This window comes from Sceloporus occidentalis, unplaced genomic scaffold (genome assembly GCF_023333645.1).
Source record: "Sceloporus occidentalis isolate IW3139 unplaced genomic scaffold, rSceOcc1.0.p SCAF_3, whole genome shotgun sequence".
Taxonomy (NCBI): Eukaryota; Metazoa; Chordata; class Lepidosauria; order Squamata; family Phrynosomatidae; genus Sceloporus; species Sceloporus occidentalis.
Window position 1 is genome coordinate 75470976 of NW_028316983.1, and position 25157 is coordinate 75496132.

Consider the following 25157-nt stretch of genomic DNA (forward strand, 5'->3'; position numbering starts at 1 on the left):
CTGCTGGAGCATGCCAGAAAAACAGCTACAGGATGAAAGTACACCGAAGCCTGGCTTATCTCCAAAGAGGCACTTTGTTTTATTTGTTGCAAAGACACACGCGAGAACAATACTAACACCATCCACCAACTAAACACCCCAATAAACTGTACAACTGGACAACTGGGCTTATATACACATTTGCCATGCAGCCACCTTGCCCAGCCCCTTCCTGTACAAGTTCCTGTGCATCTTGGAATACTTTCCCCCTTGCAAAGATGACACAGTATATTTACATATAGCTACTTGCTCTGTGGCACACACTGTGACCTTGGACATCACTTGCTGCTTTGAGTCCCAGCTGTAGCCAATTCCAGGCTTCTGCAAAGTAAATGACAATTTCCATTTTGTCACATCTGAACATTTTCATAAACTCTACATTAACATGTAGCTCCTCCAGCGCAATTCTATGTTGGTCAATGTCTGGCAGATGTTAACCACAGAGTTGCACTGAAGGACCTAGAGAAGTGTTCTCTCAGGTAAAAACATAGTGTTTTTGTAATTTGTGTTTTTTCCATTCACAGGGTTGAGCAAATGTGAAGAGATGAGTGTATTTTTTAATTATTATTATTATTCACTGTAAACCCTCTGCTGCAACGCAGCCCTGAAAATCTCTCCTTCACCATCTCTCCTTCACCACCTTCTTAATGCCAGTGATGCAAACAAAACAAAGCAAAGCAAAACTTCCAACTAGACAGAAGACAATTAAAGAGGAGGGCTTTTGTATAACTCTTTTTCAGCACACTTTTCAAATGAGTTGATTTTCTTCTTGTCTGCTTTCTTCACTGCCCAGCTTTCACAAACGCATGTAGAAACTGGAAATACGGTGGAATTGACAATTATAACTTTAGTGCAGTGAGACCTTGTTATCTGCTGGGGTTTGGTTCCAGGCTCCCGGATGGATAACAACATCCATGAATGCTCAAGTCCCATTAAATATAATGGCAGAGCACAATGGTGTCCCTTATGCAAAATGGAAAATCAAGGTTTGCTCTTTAGAATTGATACTTTTTCTGAATATTTTCAAGCAGTGGCTGCTTGAATCTATGGATAACAAAATACATGGATAAGGAGGGCCGGCTGTATTCAGTGGTAATTATTTGCGCTTGAGGATCTTGTCTAGTTCCTTCATAGTTGCCCTTCGAAGGGGCAATTAATTTAAAGGGGAGGGACAGGGAGGGCTTTTGTAAAAAAAGAAGAAGCTTCTTTATCAGAGGCTTTTATTAAGTGAGGCAAGGCTGTAGAAATCCCAGGATTTTGTAGCTTAGATCCAGGGCAACTACAGTGGTCCTGTGATTCTGTAGCTCAGCTGTGGGTCTGGTGCCAAGTGAAATAAGAGGTTGTGGGTTTTAACTAACTGCTCAACTGCCTGTACCTGCTGGTCAGCTCAACCTTTGCTGGAATGCTTTGGCATTAAATACAGAGCTTGCAAGCAGGATTCCTCAGCCACCAGCCATATTCTAGACTTGCAAAACAAAACAAGGAGGGGAAGAGAGATGGAGAGTGTAATGGATGCTTTGGGGGGAAGGTGTCCTGGACATCACCAAGGAGCCTCTCCCAGCTTTTCCAGATGGCTGCTGCTGCTCTCATGTTAACCCAGCTGTTCTAGGCAAGGCAGAAACTGATCCAGGGGTTAAAAGATTTCCCAGGACCCCCCACCCACTGGCTCTATGGCCACATCCACATGGTCAGGGAGAAAGTGGGGTCTCTCTCTTCCTTGAGAAGCCCTGAACTGCTCTGCTTGCTCTGGAAACCATCATTCCCTTAGTTTTCCCCAAGGGTCTATTTTGCTGCTCTAGGCCGCGCCCTCTCTATGGTTTCTCTCCGTCTCTTGATAGAGAAACCATAGAAAGTAGAATGCTAGAGCGGCCATAAGTAAAAAAAGAATCCGCTCTAGCACTTTGTGCTCTATGGTTGTAGTGAAATCACATGGAAAGAAGCCAAGATCTCTCCAGGAGGCCTAAATAATAAGCTGCTGTTGTCTTTGTACTGTGCCTTCAAGTCGTTTGAACCTTATCATGGTTTTTTCTTGGCAACCTCTGAGGCTGAGTGAGTGTGACTCCCCAGTGGGTTTCCATGGCCAAGCTGGGATTGGAACCTTGGTCTCCCAGTGTCCTAGTCCTACTACCCTCAGGCCACTACACCACGCTGGCTCTCTTAAAGAGTTCCAAAATTTTGGTCCTCCAGATATTTTGTGGACTTCAGCTCCCAGAATTCCTGGGTTGTTGGCCAAGCTGGCAGGGGCTTCTGGGAGTTGAACTCCAAAAAGTCTGGAGGAAGAAAGCTTGGGAACTTCCTGTGATCTTGGCAGCTAAGCAGGGCCAGCCCTGGTTAGTACTTGAATGGGAGACTGCCAATAGATATCAGGTGTATTTCACAGGAAGGAACTGGCCAAGCAGAGATTCAAAGTCTGTTCTCCAGAGTCATAGTCCAATGCCCAAGCAATACACCACACTGGCTCTCTGGGGAATTAATACTGTCAACAGTATTCAGTACAGCACTGTCAACAAGTAATGACACCAATAAAAATCACTTAATTGGTTGAGTTATCGCTTGTTATCTTGTTAATGAAGTTGTTGGTTTGGGGCACGCTGGGATTTATAGAGAATGGCATGGTTGACCTCCACTGGTTCCTTCAGAAGTGCTGTTTTGTTTTGTTTATCCTTTCAGAGCTTCTTTCCTCCAATTTAGATACATATTTTTTTAATGAGATGGATTATAACGCTGAAAACGATTGTTGCTTGGAAATGGTGAGAGTCCAACATGTATAATAAATGTGAGGTAGGGAAAGGCTGCCTAAAGGAGGAGAATCTTTCCTTACAATCTGTTCAATTAAATTTGTCACTAATCTACATCTCTCTCTTCTTTCCATCCTCACCAACTTGCACAATTCACTTACTTTTCAAATGCCTTGTTTGTTAAAAGATGATAAGAAATTATGTCTTTCTGTCTACGTTTTTCCATTAGCAGGGACTGATCTACTGCAAGGAGAATAACAATAAAGCTACAGATATCAGTCTGTGAATCAAAGGTTTTTGTTGTTAACTGCCTTCGAATAGATCTTGACTCATGGCAACCCTATGGATGAGGCATCTCCAAGACCCTCTGTCCTCCACTGCTCTGCTTAATTCCTGCAACCCCATACTATGACCTTCTTAATAGAGTCCATCATTCTAGCGAGTGGCCTTTCTCTCTCTCTTCCTACTTCCCTCCACCTTTCCCAGAATTATTGGATTTTATCACACATGAGGAATTTCTCTTAATCTCAAATGAAAAGTAAGTGGGGCCAGAACGCATTTACGTGAATTCGCTACTTCAGCTAATTTAGGTGAATGTGAATTGTGTTCGAACTGGCTTCTCATTGCCCGAAAATAGCATGCCATTGCCAAATTTGCATGTGGTAGTCTGTCCTGCAATAACATGAAACCCCATGATTGCGTTCAGATTGCCACTGGATTATACAGTTGTCCCTCCATATTCGCTAGGGTTAGGGGAACAAGACCCCTGTGAATATGGAAAAACTGCAAATAACAAAAACACTGTTTTTACCTGAGAGGACACCTCTCTAGGAATCTCTAGGTCCTCCAGCGCAATTCTGTGGTCAATGTCCAACATACACTGACCATAGAATGGCACTGGAGTAGCTACAAATGGTCTTTCAGTGCAACTTTTCGTTAAAGTTGACCACAGAGTTGCATTGGAGGACAAAGACAGTCCTAGAGAGAACATATTAATGAAATCCGTGAATAATCAAATCCGCAAATATCAAAGCCACAAATATGGAGGGATGACTGTACTTCCAATTTCCCTTGTCTGATAACATCCATTGTCTTTCCCAATAAGTCCTGCCTTCTCATGATGTGTCCGAGTATGACAGTCTCAGTTTGGTCATTTTGGCTTCCAGGGAGGTTTCTGGCTTGATCTGCTCTAGGACCCTTTTGTTTTTCTTTTTGGCTGTCCATGGGATCCTCTGCACTCTTCTCCAGCACCACATCTCAAATGAATTGATTTTCTTCCTATCATCTTTCTTAAATTCCAGCTCTCACATCCATACATGGTAATATGGAATATGACGGCTTGTATGATTCTAGCTTTTGTACTCAGTTGTATATCTTTGCATTTTAGATTTTTTTCTAGTTCTTTTATACCCACCTTCCCCATTTTTAATCTTCTTCTGATTTTCTGACTACATACTTAATCAGAAATGACTTGAAAGCCTCTCTGAGCATAACTAGTTTTTCTGCACAACAAAAATGATTGCATCCTTTCTGTCTCCTCACTCCCAATCAAGAAGTGTGGTCCATAAAGAGTGGAGCGTCCTTTTGAATACATGAGACATTGCTCCCAAATTCAATCTGTGATATGGAAGTTATAGTCCAAAATATCTGGAAAGCTTCAGGTTGCCTACCCCACCATAGTTCATGGGTCCCTGTGTCTGTGTATATATAATCATATATCATGTAGCTGATATGTATCAGCTGAGTGATATATAGAAAAAAATACTTTCTCTTATCTGACTTGCAACTTTCACCTCTCAAGTTCATTAGATGACCTGCTGTTCTACTTTTAGAAGAGAGAGAGCAAAACTATTCTCTATCCATTTTCTCTGTATCATGAATCATTTGTACACTCCTATCGTGTTTTTTCCATATATTTTTTTTCTAAATGGAAATCTCCAGATATTGTAATTTTATCACTTGTAGAATTTGTCCAGCCTCTTCCCCATTTGGTTACTCTTTTAAAATAAAAATCTGTGACCGGAACTGTGTACAGAAATCCATCTGAGGCCACACCATAGATTTGTATAGAGAATTATGGCATCGGCAGTCTTCTTTTCAGTTGTTTTCTTAGGGAACAATTATGGCATTTTCCCAAGATGGAAGAAGATTGTGATAATTTTAAATAACAGAAACAGGCCCCCAGCTCTGTGATAAGGAGGATTGCTTTTCTCCTTCTCTCCCATGAAACATCTGTATTCAATGGGATCTTATAGCACCTTTGAGACTAGCTATGTAGAAGATGTTGTAGCATAAGCTTTCTCTACCTTGCATACTGATATTCCAGATATTATTGAGTCTGGAATTTTATAAAAATATGCCCACAAATCCCTATCCCAAAATGCATCTGTGGAGGTAATCAGGTGCCCCTTCGTCCCTGGCATTGCTTGATCCTAGAGGCCTCTAAGCAAGTCCTGCATCTATAGGGTGAAGGTATGTCTCCTTATGATCTAATGGAAAGGCATTATGGAGATGCCCCTCAGCTGTCATGACCTGAAAGCGGGGAGACCACGTAGGCAGCCAGCCTTAGTTAGGAGTTGCAAACAGGAAGATTCCTTCACACCTATGAGACAGATTTGTGACTAGGAGATGTTTCACAGATAGAAGCCATTCCGGTATCGATAGTTTTCCCATGACAGAGGATGTCTATAAAATCAAGTGATGTGTAAATTTGGTTTTGCTTTGATGTAGGACAACAACTTCTGCTGAGTACATGACTGGTGAAGTACTCAAAAGTAATCTTGATTGGTGTGTTCCTGTCCTCTCTAAATTATTTACAGCCATTGATAGATCTGCTTCCATTCCAAAAGACTGGGGCCTGGCCATCATAATCCTGATATATAAAAAAGGTAATAGAACCAATCCCTCTAATTTTCGACCAATTAGTCTCTTGAGTTTGGTAAGTAAGTTGTATACAAAACACCTTTTAAATAAGTTTTTAGACTGGCTTGAGACCGAGGATATTCTGTTGGCTGAACAGGCAGGCTTTCGGCCTGGACGACCCATTATTGACCGTGCAATGATATTCCAATATCTTGTTGAAAAATACCTCCATTATGTTCAACCACTATATGCGGCATTTATAGATTTTAAGTCCACCTTTGATTCAGTTAATAGATCTAGATTGTGGGGGAAACTATTGTGCACTAATATAGACAAACGACTCCTCTTGCTTCTTATTAAGATGCATGAGAATTCTAATATCAAGGTTAGATGCAGTCCCCAAGGACATGTTTCCAAGACAATTCCTGTTAAGACGGGTGTAAGGCAAGGATGTGTCCTGGCCCCCTCTTTATTTAATTTTTACATTAATTTCCTTGTTTCTGCTTTGAATAATCTTTCTTTTCATCCTCCAGAGTTGGCTAATAAGCATATCAACTCATTGCTCTATGCAGATGATGTTGTTATCCTCTCGTTATCCCCCATTGGACTTAAAAGAGCCCTAAACTCTCTTGCTTTGTTTTGCAAAGAGGAGAAATTAATAATTAACTTCTCTAAGACTAAGGCCTGTTACAGACTGCCAAAATAAAGCTGCTTCGGGTCTCTTTGGAGGTATGCTATTTAAATGATGCATGGGTCCTAAGAATCCAGAGGTCGTGCCAAAGCCACACTCCATTCCTAAGCACTGGTGTGTAGCTTCCGGATTCTTAGGATGCATGAATCATTTAAATAGCATACCTCCAAAGAGACCGGAAGCAGCTTTATTTTGGCAGTCTGTAACAGGCCTAAGATTCTTACTTTTGCTCACCACCCCAAATTGAGACAATGGACACTTGATAGACAACACATAGAGCAGGTTAAGACTTTCAAATATCGAGGGATTGTATTTCATACCTCTGGTAGGAGAACAGCCCATTCAGAACTTGTCATCAGTAATGCCCAAAGAACCATAACGGCTATTCTAAGATTTTTTTTTTTTTTCACTAAAGGTCCTCAGTTTATTTCAGCCGCAATCAAACTGTTTAATGCCAAGGTTCGCCCTCAACTTCTATATGGAGCCCAACTGGGACCATATAGTAACATCAATGTAATCGAACGTGTGTAAACTAAGTTCCTTAGGAGAATCTTTCAGGTCGCCCATTGTGTTTCGAATGCTGTTCTTAGAAAGGAGGATGGGACTATTAAAATAGAATCTAGTCTGTGGATCAGAATACTTACCTATTGGCAAAAATTGCATAAAACTTCTGGAGGTCTGACAAATTTAATTTTTCTGGATTCTTTTAAATCTTCTTGGGAAATTTCTCTTCTCAACAAATTAAAGGAGCTAGGTCTCAACAAAAATGAAATTCTAAAGCTTGACGCTGATAGAGCTAAATCTATTATTAAACAAAAAATCCTAGAAGTAGAAAGATACATGGACTTCGCTTCCCTCCCACAATATGCCTTGTTCAGTGTTCAAGCTTTGGTCCCCTCCCCAGCTCCATATCTGTTCCATGTTACCCTCCCGAAGTTTAGAAGGGCTTTAACTCTGGCACGTTTCAATGTGTTGCCCACGGCCATGTTGGAAGGTAGATTCAAAAAAACACCTTTTGAACTTCGTTTTTGCCCATGTGGCTCGGGCGCTGTTGAAACCAATGAGCATGTTCTCCTTTACTGTCAATTCTATAGAGACATTCATCACCAACTGATTAGCCCACTACTGAGTAAATTCCCAGGTAAAACTGACTCCTTCTATTTATGCCTCCTATTGGATAACAATAGGAGTATCCCATAACGTGGCTAAATTTTGTTACATTGTTTGTAAACTGTGCCCTCAACTGACAAATGGTCATTTTATTACCATGTAGAAAGATCTGTTTGGATATTGTATATGTATAGTCTACTATCAGTTTATATTTTAACCTGTTACTGTTATACTGATACGCTGTTTGTGTGGTTTTGTTTTTATACTGGTCAATGACCGAATAAATTTATTACTATTATTACTATTACATGACTAGGAACCTATTTAAAGTTTAGTTTTTCCTTTGTTCTGGGTTCCACATTAGTGGCAGGCAGGCACTCTGTCAGTCTGCTTCTCCTGGTGTGGTTCCATGCACCCCTTTCCCTATTTCCCTTCATAGTGTTGCTGCATCTACCTTGGTTCCGAGAGAAACCATCTCAGGCAAGTATCTACCATTAGAAGGCCTCATGTTCTCTCTCTCCACTTTTCCTCCCTTTCTTCTATTAGCCTTGAGTGATTGCATGAGTGAATGTGTGTATGTGAGTGTGTGTTCCCCTGTGCATCAATAAACTAGCTTAAAATTCAAAGACTTTGCCTTTGCGTTAGTTCCTGGAAGTCCTGGCCACTTGGTAAACACGGCTGGGATTCGGTCCAAAAAGGGTACTTGTAAAAAGCCCGATATTGGTGTGTTGAGCTAATTAATATTCCCCAAAATTTGAGCAATCGCCCTTACACAGACTAATATGACTATGTCTCTGAATTCTCTATTTTATTTTATTTTATTTTGAGGACAGTTTCAAACAACGGAGCAACCTCTACTGCACTTTCTGGACTGTGTTCAATATCCTCTGCTAACTCAGAAGTCTTGATTTCAAAAACAATTGTGTCTCTTCAGCCTTATTCAGGTACTCTGGAAGTAAAATAAAACAAGTCAGGAGATGAACATCGTAGCCTTGACTGCCCCAAGCAGCCATAATTTCTGTCACCTCTATGCTTAGAGGGCAAATTCTGAATGACAGGTATTCCTGTATCTATAGTGACTCTCCATGTGATTTTGATCAGTGACTTCCCAACATGTGGAATGGTGTGGAGATCTATCAGTAGAGGAGACTCTCCTTTTTAGACAGTCACCTTCCACATATATAGGGTGGTGGAAACAGAAAAAGAACTGGTGGATCTACTCTAGAGCTTTATTTTACTCACTGTCTAATCTTGAATAGGTTTTCCAAGCCTTTAAGGAATTCTAAAATGATGCACAGTAGGCAGCTATCTCAAGCTGCAAGAAAGTCTGAAACTCTGTGTCCTGAAAGTCATAACTAGAAAGGAGGACAGCTGCCACAACCTCCTTTTCCGCTATGGCCAGCTGTCACCACCAAAAAGTCTTCTATTCATTGTCTTTTCACTTGGAACACTCGACTGCCTTCCTGCAACAAAATTATTTTCCTGATAACATTCTATTCAGTGAACATGATCTTCACTATATCTATGTGTAATCTCATAATGCAGATGGGACAACAGAAAGAATTAAGAAGTATAGTGAAGTGAACAGAAGAATTTCCAAGATGTTTTCCTGTATGGTATGGAGGTTTCTTAGCCGGCTTAGCCATTAACCATTCTGAATATTTCAAGGCAGTATACAGCAGAGGTGGTAAGTATTTATATTTTATTGATCCTAAACACTTGTGCCACATTTCTGCCTATAATACCAGGGTAAAATCCTGTAATACTTACAGAATAGTATAGTCAGTCAAATTGGACTTGTATTGGACACACAAGTGTTTTTCCTTCTTCCACTACTTTTGCACAAAGTAACTCCCCCAGATGAGTCCAGGGGAAAAAAATGAAATATTCCCTCCAAATTCAGGTTGCATGTGCACTGCAGAAATAAACCAGTTTAACACAACTTCAAGTCTATGACTCAATGCTATAGAATTCTGAAGCCACAACAAACTACAGTTCCCAAAATTCCATAGCATTGACCCATGGTAGTTAAAGCAGTGTCAAACCAGTATGGATGCAGCCACAGAAAATACCTCATTTTATTCTTAGCCTAGCTTCAATCCCAATTCTGACACTATTACACTCCTTGTAATGTCATTAGGATTGTGACTTGATCTTTGTCCAAAGTCTCCTTTATGAATGATCCTCCAAGCCTACCTACCCAGTCACACACCTAATCGGTAGTATGAAGATAGAAAGTGCTTTAACTGGCACCAATATGGTGATGTATGATAAAATAACGTTAACCTGATTTCCCACCTCAGCTTTCCCTGCTGCTCTCTTTGCTGAGGGTGCAGGAAAGAGAATGATTATAGCATCAATGAATACTTTAGCCCTTCATAGTGAGCATGGCCCTGTTTTGCTACTTTTTGCTCCTCATCTGGAAAATTTGCCAAAATTGTTCCCCCATTTTTCTACCTGTAAGTAATAAAATAGAATAAAGCTCTTCAATTCAGCTCTAGCACCAACTTGTTTTTTAATCTGAGTCACAGAACTTCCAGGGTATTGACTTTAGAATTAGACTTGTGAGACAGAAAATACAAATTCCAGTGGGTATGTTATTTTTGTCCCTTGCTTCTTCAAGAATGCCCCCACTCAGAGCTTTGGCACAGCAAACCTTTGGGTCAGTGCCCATTGTTCTCACCAGTGGGAGAAGCCCAAAACAAACCTCCTTGTGATAAGTGATAAGTACTCGACATAGCAATAAAAGTTTAAAATATATTTTGTGACAAGTGAATGAAAAGTCTCCATATATGTGTTATCTGCCAATGAAAATATTCAAACAATGTAAAAGTCAAAAACTCTGTTTATATTAAACTATTCTGTGGTAGTTACAGCACTGCCATGGAATGCACATGATGTAGAAATTTCTTTTCAGTGGATTGTCAAAATAGCTATGATGCACACTAGCCCCAAGAACTGTAAAGCATACAGAGAAAACAAAGCAACATAGTTTCATAACAATATTTAAGTTAACATTTAGGTGACATAATAAAACTTTAAGGTATTTTTTACAGCCTCGACAATATTGATAACATTTTTTCTGATTGTTACACCATGGCCGCCTTCACTATATCACTGAAAAGAATAGACAGTAAATGCCATTTAATGTCATGTATGTTAGTATCATTATTAAAACAAGGTACTTTTTAAATAGGGGACCAACAATTTCCTAATAAATGTTAAAAATGTATAATTAATGTCTATTATCTATTTTTATCCGTGACAATTATTCTTACAGGAACTGGTTATATATTAATTGTTTATTTGCTTAAACTATATTTTCATATCCTCCTCTTATGCAGGCCCATCTATTAGAACTTAAATATAACTTAAAAGCAATGATTATTAAGAGAAATCTGAAATGGAGTAACCTTGCATTTTATTAGCCTGACACTGTTTTTATATGTTTTATTGCTCCATTACACAGATCCTAAAAGTCTTATATTTTATGATGGCTTGATTCCATGGATTGGTATGTATTTTCATGTTCCTTCATGTTCCATTAAGTAAGATCTTTGTGGAAAGGCACCATACTTGAATCTTAAATCTAGTTCTGGTTTTAATGTTTTTATTTATCAATGTATTTATTATTTCATTTCTGTGCCGCCTTTCTCCCACAAAGGTTCCAAAGGCAGCTCAAAAATAAAAACATTTAAAGAATTTACAATTAAGAATTTAAAAGACAATTAAAAGCAACTAGCTAAAAAACAGTTTAAAAGTACATGTGTGTTTATTTCATGTAAGATGATTATGTTATGGTGATGTCTGGTGATGTTTTTCTTGAATGTTGCTGTTGGTTTCATGATATTACAGGTCAAGTGTCCCTTATCCAAAATGTTTGGGAGCAGAAGTGTTCCGTGTTGGGGGGAGGATCTTGGAATACCTGATTTGCATATACATAATGAGGCTGGAGAGATGAGGATGTGAAATGGCAGGATTCCAAGTGTAGTGCTTGGTATGAATCCACACTTCCCACCATCTCAAAGATCCTTGTATCTTTCTCCAGCTGCGTCTCTCTCCAGCCTCACAAATACAGTACAGATACATAGCTCAAAAAGTTTTGGATTTTTGAGTATTCTGGATTTTGCATTTCCAGATAAGGGATACTCAACCTGAATATATCTGTGATTTTGTTATGAATAGAATCTGTAATAGGTTTTACGTAGGTTTGGAGTTTGAGACCCAAGTGCTGCATGATGGGGTGAGGTCTCATCACTAGTAGGAAATAACAGCACCCTGGAGCAAAAAAACAATCTAGTATCTTAAAGGGTATAAATACCCCCACTGAAAAAAATCTATAAATGCTAAGGGTGAAAATAAATATATATATATATATATATATATATATATATATGATAAAATGTCTAAAATTCAATACCAGAGAAACTAAACCCTGGAGAAAAGCCAATAAAACAACAGAAAGGGTAGAGAAAAAAACCCTTTCTCCTTAGGAGAAGTATTTCCTTTTAAATTTAGTACTCAGATGTGATATTTGATACATGACCATAAATACTGGCACTCAATTGAACTCTTTGTTGGAAATTGATTCCCCGTTGGTCTTATGTTTGTTGGTGATTTTCTTATTGTCATTTTCACACCCTATGTTTTTCCCCCCAGGATCTATCCTTGAGTCTTAGCAGGATTATGCTCATTACCAGCACAGCTGGTTATATAAGACACTCTGAGAGCAGGTTAAGATCATTGCAGCTTTTGAATTCAGTACAGTCACATTGTGTGCTAAGGAGTTGCTGTATATTTTATCTTTTTAACATTGGCAGGTCACTGAAGAAGACGTCAGTTGAAACGCATCTGGCCTTTGGTTTTTATTATTATTATTATTATAATTGATATAATTTTTCTAATTGCCAAGAAAAAGGGTTTTTTTATGTTTTACATCTACTTATATGTTTAGTTGAATCTGGTTGTTTCCTTAGGCCCCTCACCAAAATCTTTCAGGTTAAGAGCCTGAGACAGAGGACATTATCAGACAAGGGAAATTGGAAGTATAATCCAATGGCAATCCGAATGCAATCATGGGGTTTAATGTTATTGTGTGATAGACTACCACATGCAAATTCGGGCAATGGGAAGTCAGTCCGAGTGCAATCATGGGGTTTCACGTTATTGCGTGAGACATGATCACACGTAATTTTGGACAATGGCATGCTATTTTCGGGCAATGGGAAGCCAGTTCGAATGCAATTCACATTCGTGTAAATTCGCTGAACTAGTGAATTCACGTAAATGCGTTCTGGTCCCACTTTCTTTTCATTCGAAATTAAGAGAAATTCCTCATGTGTGATAACATCCTGAGTCAATAAGATACAGTATGTTTTTCCTTGCTGGCTGCCTTGCATTACAGTGAGCCCTTGGTATCCACTGGGGTTTGGTTCCAGGACCCCCCCCCCCGAATACCAAAATCCATGAATGTTCTAATCCCATCTAATCCCATTAAATACGATGGCATAATACAATGGTATCCCTTTTTGAATTCATATTTATTTTAAAAAATATGTCAAGCCATGGAAGGTTGAATCTGTGGATATGGAGGGCCAACTGTAAAAAACAAGCAGAGACACATCATTTTTCTTTGGGGGGATACAGATGGGCAGAAAGGGGCGGTGAGATACCACCCCTTTCTCCCATGGAGTGTTGCTGCGGCAACCACACGTCGCAGCAACAATGCGCCATTTAAAAGGTGCTGCGAAATGCGGTTCCTTTCTCCGCCACTGCTGAGGCGCCATTAGTGCCCTGGAGCAGAGCGGTGACATCTCTTGTGTGCCACACCGTGTAAACATGGTGCATGGTGTGCATGTCGTCTGAACATGTGTGTGCCAAAATGGCACCTGGACAGTGCGGTAGGCCTTGAGAGTCTGTGGACACTCTGCTCTCTTGAGCCCTAAAATCAGCCACAAGCCGGTGCTTTGAGCCAGTCTGTAAAGGGCCTTTCTTTCTTTTTCTTTCTCTCTTGGCAGAGGGGGTGATTTCACACCTAGTCAATTGAGGACATTTGGTGCTTTCTGACATAGGTTCCCGTGAGGAATGGACATTTTCATGGGCTGCACAGCAGACAACAGCCAATGAGATGTTGACTACATAAATGCAATTAACAGATGTGTTTGTTATTAATAGCAGCCTTAGTGTCCTCAGGACCCATTTTGTTACTGTAAAAATTAACTGAGATAAAATATGGTGCTAAATCCATGAATGCAAATGCTCTGGAAGAAAGAATTGTGGGATAGAATGCTGTTGGGACTTTTTGGGAGTAGTAGTCCCAAAAAATACTTTCCCAAGCTGTGGACATAATACAAGTGTTGTGTGATCCAGGTCCCCAGTTGTATTTAACACAGGATCTTCAGCAAGGCCAGCTGATTGCACAGGAATCAAAAGGAAGCAAGGATTGGCTTCACAGATCTCTAGAGACTGATAAACTGTTAGTGATCCTGGTCTTTCTGTATAATATACTTTTGATTGTGATAATTAATCTACTTTTTCCATGCCTTTTTATCTCACTGCCACCTTTCATAGAGAAAGGTTTACTTCTTCTGGCAGTGACATCGGAATCTACTCACCCCAGGATTTCATTATGAGATTCTGAAATCTTATTTGGCTCCAGTGGTTGAGTTTGTCAAAGTGATGCTGGCAGGAAACACCATTACCTTCATTCTTAGGATGCATTTGAAAGAGTATAGCATTCCTTATGCATGTTTGTTAGTCTCAGTTAACAGGATTCTATCAGTAACCTAATGAGTACCACCTATTCAAAATCTGGGATTTGAAAATCAGCTGAAAATCATCAGCACTTATTGATGTCTTAGGGTATATTGACACTACACAGTTATAGCACACTGACGGCCCTTTAACTGCCATAGCTCTGTCCTATGAAATCTTTGAATTTTTAGTTTCATGAGGAACTTAGAATTCTCTTTCAGAAAGCACTACCAGTGTTGTTTAGGGGAGTAAACATCACCAAACTGCAAATCCCAAGATATCATAGGATGAAGACGTGGAAGTGAAAATGGTAGCAAAATCCTATAATTCAGCAGTGTAGATGTACTCCCAGACTAAGGACAGATGGTTTAAAAGACTGCTAGAAGATCCAGGAGCTCCTGAGACATCCCTTCTTCTTCATTGCACTATGATCAGCATTATTTTTCACTCAGTATTCTATATGTCTATATTGATTTAGTCCTCTGCTTATGTAAGGTTTAGAGCAATTTCCTCCATAAACCTTTAATCTCACCACCACCGTTCCGCAAAGGGGCCTGTTTAGAAAGAATATAGTGGTGGTTTTGCTTTAGACTGAATGAGACTCAGCAGTCCATGGGACCACATTCTTCTTGGGCCAGAAAGGGAAGAAGAGCAGCTCTTACTACTGTGGTGAATCCATTTAGTTTGGAAGTTTCTGAATCCTGTATCTGCTGAATAACCCTGCATATCTTTGCCATGCTGTGATCTAGTAGAAACACTAAGTGCTATTGCCGTTATTAGCTGATTTGGCTTGAAGAGTTGGTTTCCTTACTAAACATTTTGTTGAAAGGAAGGCCTACTTTGTCTCTTTATGAGCTGCACTTGGGAGTAATTCAGGAGTAAGCCTGATTAAATACAGTGAGAATTACCACATAGCCCGAAAAACCCACAAAAAACTATGGATGCCGGCAATGAAAGCCTTCGACTTCACAGTGAGAATTACTTCTGAGTAAATGTGCATTGGATTGTGCTGGTTTTCAGTAATTTGGCAAGCCAGACCAGACATCTGAAATATGGCAATGAATAAATTTGCTTTTTTACATTACTTTCTATTGTGTTATAAGACTAAATGGAAGACGTTGGTCTCAAAAGACAGAGAAGTATCAGTGGAGATACATGACCATGTCAACTTGATGACCCTTGACAGCCTTCAGTTTTCAGAGCAACTGACAGATGGATCGGTCAGTTAAGCTTATTGCCATATTCCAATGTGGTTATTATTTCTGAATGTTGCTAAGTCAAGGTTGCTTTATATTTGGGTGACTATTCAAACTAATACTTTGGGAGACAACTATTCTTATGATCTTTACTTACCACTCTTTTTTGTGGGGCAGTCATTAGGAGCTCTTCATTGACTTCAGCAACAATATTTTCACTTATGGCAGTTCTTCCATAGGTGTAGTATTGTGTCATTGTCAAATGCAGGATCAATCTTTAAATGAGTGTAGCGTTCAAACTGAAATTCACTCTCCTGATGTGCATCCCTGTTTTGTCCTTGCCTGAATGTTCTTCTTCCAGGACAATAATAACTGGACATAGAAGTGTCTTATTTTTGCCACTGTAACATTGTATGCAGTCAGTGTCCCTGGTGGTGCAGTGGTTAAATGCCAGTACTACAGCCACGCACCCACAAACCACAAAGTGGTGAGCTCAATCCCAGCCAGGGGCTCAGGATTGATTCAGCCTTGCATCCTTCTGAGGTTGCTAAAATGAGTACCCAGCTTGTTGGGGGCAATTAGGTTGTGAACCGCTTATAGACTACTTAGTGCAATATGAAGCGATATATAAATGAAGGTGCTATTGCTATTGCTACTGTGGCAAAGTTTATTTGACATTCTATTCCCACCCAGTGAGTATAATTCAACAATCAAATTGACATGGAAGAAAATGTATAGGAAAAATGCACCAAAGCTTTCAAAATACTAATTCAAGTTTCCTGGGTTCAGATAGTTCCACATTTCGGCAATTTAAAACCTCAAAACTCACCAGAACACAAGTATTTCAGGCACTCACAAATTATTCCTGAAATGGGGCATTTCAGGTTCACTCACTTTCAGATATTGTCAAAAATTTCTTCACATGGAATTCAATCTCCAGGGAAGAAATACTTGAAAACAGCCTAGGTTTCTCCACCTATGTTGGTATGTTGTGTACTACTGGACCTTTTAATGTTGGAATTCAAATTTAAATTCCAGAATAAAAATTAGAATTTAAATACATTTCCAAGATATGTGCAGCTTTCACTTTGGGCCTCTGGGCATCACAAGAATAGCCATTGTAAACAATGGGGAAACACAGCTGTAAGAGAGAACAGCACAACACTGTATAATCTTTCTCTGTCTAAGGCTGAGTTGGGCCTAGACATTGTTGTGTTGCTGGCACTACTTACATAAAGACATGTTAGATACTGCTAAAGGAGTGCAAGACTGAGTAGATTTTGCATTTTGGAAAGTCAACACTCATCTTAGTTCCATTTCTAGTGGGGACTAGTAGTTGGATTTATGCCCAAGCCTATTTTCTAGCTGATGAACCCAAACACCACTTATTGGGAAGGTGAACACCATACATTTAGGAAACCCCTTACAACAAAAATGTGCTAAATGTTTCCAACTGAGTTCTAAAGACATAATTTTAAATGTGTATCACTTATCTCTAACTTTGAAAAGGTAAACTCATCTCCTAGAAACCTGTGGAACGAGACCATTTTTTCAATCATTCCCTTGACAGGGACAGTTCCCAAAGAGTTAAACATACTATTTGGATTTGCTATTGGAGTCATAAGGAAACCGTTATAAAACCAGCTTCTTTTTGCAATAGAAACAGCATGCTGTTTCTTCCTCACTACACAATTATAGGAAAACTCAATTTTTCCAGGAATGCATGAAATTAGTTCTTAGGATAGAAACAGCCTGGTACTTTCTTAACTGATGTAAAAGAGACAACAATGGTAGGCAAACATGTTACAACATGTCCTCCTTCATGAAGAGGAAGAGAGCAGACAGCACAGGCCAGAAAAATAAGATGGAGAGATTTCAGTCTGGGTTACTATCCTCTTTGCAATAGAGGATAGTCACTTAAGGACACCTGGCAAAACCAGATCATATGTAGTCTACCCCTTGGTGAATTGAGATTGGTGGCTAACCAAGGAAGCCAAGAGTTAGGAAAGAACGGTCAAGTTCCTAACCTCTTTGTGTCTAATCCATTATATCCCCAGTGGACAAGAGAGCACTGAGAACAAGTGTAGAAGCTGCTGTATCTCAACAAGAAAGCTGATACCAAACAGCTTTTTCGTATGTTCTATGTGAATAGAAGATATAGGAGCTTTAAACTGCCAGTTCTCCATACCTTTCTGAGGAGGCATTCTTCATTCAAAGAAAGAAAAATAAAAGGAAGTGGCTAGGCAATACATACAAATACAACTTTTCCATCGCTGGGTTTTTTAAATAACAGAACATTGACTAATTGAAACATTGAATGTAAATGATAACTCATTGTACTTTTTGGTTTTCTTCTGCTACATTTGTTTGGTTTTTTACAAAACAGAAATATATTGAAAATGAATTTGAAATTATATATATTTTAAAGCAGCAGCTATTAAAATAAAAATGAAAAGTTAGTTTCCTTAGAATTAACCTTTCCTTCTTATCTTATCAAAGGGACAATTCCTATGTTAAAATTATCTTTGATCTCTCCTTTCTGATCAGTGAGAGAACACTTGTACTTTTGTACCAAAATGATTTCATTTACTGGCTTAGCTCTCAAGGACGTTGGTTTCACAAAGCCTGCAGATTAGCCCACCTTCACACAGGTATACCTCTTTGATTTTTCTTTTCTTTTCTCTGTCATTCTGGCACAGGATTTTTGCCTGAACATTACTCAAGTAGTTGTTTAATAAACAATTATCCTTTTGGGGAACCATGTTTGTCTAGTTTTTCACAGTTTTTGAAAACTCATGGCATGGCACATTATACTTGCATGCACTTGTGGCAGATCTAATTGAATATTTTCCAGTATTGTGCTTGGTTCAGTAGTGGGTGTCTGTGACTGAAGGCGGTTCCCAGATCAGATTTGGCCTGCCTGAACCCATTGTTTCCATCAGACAACATGTGCTCAAATAATTGTACTGGCAAAAACAAAACAAAACAAAAACACTTTGACATACATTGTTAAGGAATGATATTCCAATTGTTGAGTCTCTCTTTAGCAGGAAGTTGGGAAACTGGGAACAACATTTCTTGTTCATGCATGAGATGAGGTCATGTTATCTGTGTCCTTCCAAGGCTTTCTGGCTCAGTGTTATCTTGAATAAAATACAGTAGGACCGCAGTATTGGCAGGGTCTCAGTTCCAGATACTCCAGTCCAGGGATGGCTAGCCTGCTGATACAGAGGACAGTGTATGTAAATGGACTCACTGGATTACTAGCTCATGGCTGTTCAGCTTCCCTTCCCTGTTCTTTTAGTAGCCCTTTTATCCTATTATCTGTAGCTTTGAACATTCTTATTTGTTTATTACACTAACTTCTAACCCACCTTTCCACTTACTGGAATAGCACTCCATCAGATAATGAAGGTGATTAAAATTATTAAAAATCAAATCAACAGAAGCTGCATTTCTGATGACTAAATGTCGAAGTCAACTTAAAACATGAAGAGAGATCTTGTAGCACCTTTGAGACTAAGTAAAGAAAGAAGTTAGCAGCATGAACTTGCTGCTACTTAAGACCACTTAAGTAGTAGCTGCCAACTTCTTTCAGTTAGTCTCAAAGGTGCTACAAGATTTCTCTACCTAATAATAATAATAATAAGGATTTATTTCTAGCCCGCCCTGAATCCGGGCAGGTTACAATAAAATACATCAAAGTTACAATGAAATCCAAGAAGAAAACAATCCTTATATCCACCCCCCATCCACCCCCCATTTCCAAATGCTAAAACAGGATTGAACAGTTATAGTATAAAAGCATTAAAAACTATTAAAACATTACCTACTTATTCTACAGACTAACATGGCTATATCTTTGAATTCTACAACTCTTAAAACATGAAGTTAGTCTCAGAGGTGCTACAGAATCCCTTTGCATATTGATGTTCTAGACTAACATGGCTGTACTTTTGAATAAAACAAGAAGATTCATTCTCGTAAATGTCACTTGAACAAAGAACAAAATTTTGGAACTTTAAAAGGGAGAGGCCCAAACTAACTTCCAAAGAAGAGCCTCTGTGGAGCAATAAATTTTCCCAGACTAGGCTTCAGATTTTCCCTTTCTGGTCTGGAAATGTCTGACACCTGGTGGTTAAAATTGGCATTGCAGACTTCAGGGAGATTTTAATGTCTTCAAACCAATTAGGTTGTTGCGGTGTGTTCTGATACCGGATTTCTTTTATTTCTTTCCTGCATCTCTGCTGGTGTTCAGGATTTTGGGCCATGCAGTACAGCAGCCAAGAAATCCCACTCACTGGCTGTAGTATCATGACCTGCAAACATGAACTTCGGCACGTAGGTTCTTCATGAGGTAACTGATTTCTCATTTCATCCTAATAATGCAACAATGCTGTCAGTGCGATGGTTTATACAAAAGCAAATTTCACCAAGATATAATTATACAGGAGGAAAATTTGAAAATAGAGAAAGATGGTTATTAATATTATATTTTCCTCATGATATCAGTTGCCTCCTCTGTCTAGCATCCTCCTTCTCCTATTTTCCTTCTTATTATCTATAGTGTTTATAACTTTTTTTAAATTTGTCTTATATTTGTCTTATTTATCTTATATTTGAAAGAAATATTGTTTTTAGACACAAAGGACTAGGCCAAAATGTTAGGACCCACTGCACCAAAGCCTTCAGAGCACATGCCAGGTTGTCAGCATCTACATACACACAATCATGTCTATTATACTGTTCTCTGCATGTGAACTGTTAACAGGATTGTTTACAACACTGACCTTTGCCAAAATAAGGATATCCAGAAAGTCCAGATGCTTCCTCTTTATTCTCAGCCTTAAGGGATTCCTGTCTCTTTCTAATTATTCTGTCTGTATTAAACACATGAAAGATGAATAAAAAGCAGACAGCAATATATATAGATAATAAATGGAAAATATTTATCATTCTTGCTATGCAAGCTATGCTGTATTTTTTTAGTTAGTTTATCAAACATAGATTTTTAAAAAATTTTATTATGGTTTATTTCTATAGTGCTGTAAATGTACACAGCATTGTACATACAGATAACCAAATCAATAAAAATATAAAACCTGCCAATGGCATACAATCTACAGAGAATGTAATGGATATTGTATTCCATGCTGTTCCCAACTAGAGTAAAATCCCATTCTGTTCCCAGCATCCTACATGTCCTCAGAGACTACAGATGGTTCCCCTGGCCTAAGGTCCCATCTTGAACCTCCAGGCATCCCCAGATCTGTCTGTGCCTCTGGCTCAGAGTCAGATTCCACATCAGACCCAGGGCAGTCCATGACAGGGATCTGACAAAGACACCAGAAAAACAGTCCCTGTGTTACTTGGGAGTAATGCTCATTTAATTTAGTACAGCTCCTGAATTGATAAGTAAAGGGTTCCACTGTTCATATGATAAATGCCTCCTAACTGTAACTGAATATAAGATCATAAGTAGACATTTATTTTATGATCTGCATAACCATGAATACAGGCATTATTCCACGGATACACATAAAATGGATACACACATCTAATGGAATTATTATTATTATTATAAAGCTTTATTTATATAGCGCTGTAAATTTACACAGCACTGTACATACAATTTTTTAATTAGACGGTTCCCTGCCCTTAGGCTTACAATCTAAGAAGACACGACACAAAGGGAGAAGGGAATGGTTGTGGGGAAGGGGATCAGGTCCTGGAGCTCATCTTTCCCACTGAGGCCTGGACCAAGGCACAAGGAATAGAGGGAGGGCTCTGTTTCTTAAGGATAGGCCCGATGGCGTTGGGCCTGCCATTTCACTCCCTCCAGGCTGGATGGCTTGCCTTTCTCCCTCTCTGGATGATGGTGGATGGAGGGGTGGGCTCTTCTTTCGGGGAAGGCCTGACGGAGCTGGCTTCCCCTTCTTCCTCTCTGGATGATGGTGGAGGGAGGGGGGTGGGCTCTTCTTTCGGGGAAGGCCTGACGGAGCTGGCTTCCCCTTCTCCCTCTCTGGATGAAGGTGGACGGAGGGGTGGGCTGTTCTTTCAGGGAAGGCCTGATGGTGCCTGAATGTGTTTTCCAACAGTAATATTGCTCCAGTGGAACAGTGTAAAATGGATGGATGGATGAATGGATGAATGTAATTGCTCCAGAATTCTTAAACATTTCTTTAAGCCATTTGGCCTTCCCTTGAGCCATTTCATATTTAAACTACAGCAGGACTTTCAACATTTGAGCCTGAAAATGGAAATACTAAAAACCCCTGGTTCTCCAGATTTCATCCAGTGACACACATGCCTGTGAATCTTACTTATACGTCTGTTATTACAATAATTTCAAATCCAAGAAGGAAAAATCTTTTGGGTTATGGGCCACATTGGCTGCTAGGCTAGCTGGGACTAGAGACTACTATATCTGCCCTGAGATTAGAGACTACAGACTATATTTGCCCTGCCTCTTTGCTGCTCCCCACCTTCTGGAAAAAAAATGAAAATGACTATTGCCTCCAGATGTACCCTAACATGGGTGTTTCCATTCTTTTCTGGGCTGTTATAAGTTCAGGGGAAGCCTTTTCCCCAACACACTTTGAGAAAACCTTCCCTAAGCCTAAAATGGCCCAGAGTGGCTTTAAAAAGTAGTACAATTGTCCCCGTGCTCCCCAGTGCATGTGTAGCCACTTAGGGATAATTTCACCCCCCCCCAAAAAAAATTAAAAATTGAGGGTTGTGCTGGGGGTCCTTGAAGTGTCACATGGAGCTGTAAGGAACACATTCCTCAACCCTTCTAAAAATATTACAGCCACTGTTTTATAAACTGCACTCTTTGAATTTTTAGCATCTTCCCTGAAGCCTCTGAGAACTCTAAACCCATAAGATGTGGGGAAGAGAAAGTAACACAGGTCCATCCCCCTAGCATTATCTGAATGTGTGTTGCCCTGGGCAAACAATCTTTGGAAGCAGTTCATCTTTCCAGAGACACAGGCTACGTCTTCATGGCAGAATTAATGCAGTTTGACACCACTTAAGTAATATGGCTTAATGCTATGAAATTCTGGGTTGTCGTTTTGTGAGACATTTAGCCTTTTCTGTCAGGGAGCTCTGGTGCCACAACGGATCAGATTAACACAATAAGCAAATATTCACTTAATGTAAAATTAGACTATGCTCAGAGATCTAGAGATGGAATAGAAATTTGTTTGTTTTGTCAAACATTACATGGGCATTTCCTGCAAAATATAATATTGTAACATATCTCTCTTTGCTCAGGAACTGTATTGGACAGCAGTTTGCCATGATGGAGATGAAAATGGCTCTTGCGTTGACTTTGCTCCAGTTTGAGGTTAAAGCAGACCCAGAAAATCCTTCAATTCCTATGTCTCAGATAGTCATACGCTCCAAGAATGGAGAACATCTGAAACTGAAGAAACTTCTCTGATACATCTTGATATTGTGAAATTTGTACAGCACAGTGTGTCATGTTCCACACTGGGGTCAAAATAAGGATCAAACCCCAATCTAAAGAACTTTATTTTTAATTCTTGCAGCTTAGACAAATACACCTGAACGATCTAACAAAGAATAATTAACTTTAATTAATTTATAATAGATTGCAAATCAGTTTGCTCCACCTAGTTCTGCTGTTGTTGACATGTATCAAAATGTATCCACACTCGGCTGTCTTTAGAACATGCCAGATAACACAAACATGTTCAGAAGACAAAACCCAAACAAAAATGCTAGAAGAGCATGCAGATTTTTTTTTAAAAAGATATACGCTAAATCTACATAAAATGAGAGTATTAACAGAAACATGAACAACGTGGATCACAAACTAAGCACAAAAACAGCAATTAATGGAATTGTAAGAAAACATGAATGTAAATAAAAAAATCCAAGTTCATAAAACTGGAAGAAACTATTATCTAAAGGAGGTTTCCAGTAAAGATGAAGGTAATGCATCCAAAACCTTCTGCAAATGATAGATTTCACACATTACTGTGGGTATTTAAAATAAAATTCTGAGAGGAGCTAGGAGACAAATCTGAATCAGTAGAAGTGTTTACCCCCAGTTGTTAGGGTAGCATTCAAGGTGCTGAACTCAAAGTCTCCCAATGGATATTGAGCTGTTTTCAGCATCTGTTCATGTATCTTAAAAACTGAAAAGTGGTGGAGCTACACCACACAATAATCTCTTTAACTGTCTCAAGTCCATCCTATAGAATTCTAGGATTTGCAGTTTGCATGGTAAGGGGCAATTTCTACTCTCTTGTCTATAAGACACCAATACATATGTTCATCTGGAACATAGAAAGACTGCAAGTTTTATTGGTTACAGCTGCATGTTCTGGATCCAGGCACTGAACAACCTGCATGTTGATTGATGAGCCAAGTTCCCCAGCCCAAGTGCTGGGTACTACCAGGAATTCAGTGTGGGATCCATATGGATAGATGTCACTGCATGGTTTCTTTGCCACTAGAGGTCATTGTGGACACTGGCTCTCTTTCAACCACCATGCGCCTAGTGTATTGGACTGAGTGGGTGCATTAGTTGAGATTTCTGTAGCAGTTTGTCCTGAGAACTGAGCAGTGACAGGAGGGGTGGGGGAAGAAGAAATGACGGCTCAGGATGGGTCTCACCAGAGGCCATGATCCAGTTAGCTTCCGCACTCTCCTCTTCCTCTTTATCCTCCTTCCTCAGGCAGAGGCAGCTGCTCACCTTTATCTTCCCCTCCCGGATAGAAAAGGTTTGGAAAACCGAGAAGGATGGATCAGGGCCCCAAGTCTCATGTCCCCCTTGGGAAATTTCTGCTCCCTGGTTGTCCCACCTCATAGTTTGAGAATCACAGGATTGGTATCTCAAAGGTATATAACACTGATAATGTGAAATGCACATTCATAATGTCGATTGTGTCCCCACATTGGCTTGAAATGTGGATCCAAGCCCTCAGTTTAAATCCTATTTGTGTTTTCTTCACAGTTTAAACTAATTTTTTAGTGTGCCCATTTCAATTAGAGTTGATCTTTGAAGCATTGTTTGAGAGTATTGCATGCATGCACACATACATGCACATAAAACTCCTACGGTAGAACAATACTACAAAGATTAACTCAAAAATATAGAGATTTTTTTAAAATCAACTATCAGTTCCAATAATTTCACATATCAAAATATGTCTTCACGCCCTGTTGTCTTTATAGCAAGAAAGAAAAGTTATCTAGATGATGCATCCAGTAAGAATAAAGGGAGTAATAATCTCATAAAGCAATTGCTTTTATAGAATTCACTTCTACATCATGTGGGAGCAATGACCACTAAATTAGATACTTTGAAATTAAAGAGAAAACCTCCAAAGTTGTTTGCAAAAGATATGGTCCATATTTCACCAATAGTGATATAGTATAATTCTCAGGGATATCAGGAGACAAAGGCTGAGATCCTGCTTCTAGGAAGTGGAGTGGAACACTCTATCTCCACAGTTCCATGTGCTACCCACCCCGAGAAGCAGTCCAGAGGAAGGGAGGCAATTCAGAAAAGGAAGATGTGGTTGTTCTCAGCTCTAACAGAGAGGAAAAGGAGGGCACACTCCTTCTGGGAACACCTTCTTGTTTCTTTCCCCCTCACAGCTTAGACCCGCTGCATGTTCCTCCTTTGACTTGCCTCTCATCTTCCTCCTTCGCCCAGCAATAGCCCAAAAAACCCACAAAAAACCATGGATGCTAGCCATGAAAGCCTTCGACTTCACAATAAATAGGAAA

The 25157-nt window shown here is 39.5% G+C and overlaps 1 pseudogene across 1 annotated transcript; it reads left to right on the forward strand.

The window, feature by feature from the left end:
• The first annotated feature begins 1609 nt into the window (after nt 1–1609).
• On the forward strand, nt 1610–23268 carry LOC149316252 (cytochrome P450 4A4-like; annotated as a pseudogene). The gene is made up of 8 exons (XR_016280662.1): nt 1610–1726; nt 8986–9127; nt 10910–10950; nt 14035–14124; nt 15297–15413; nt 17889–18040; nt 19648–19744; nt 22668–23268. The product of XR_016280662.1 is annotated as a cytochrome P450 4A4-like (transcript).
• Nucleotides 23269–25157: the final 1889 nt, after the last annotated feature.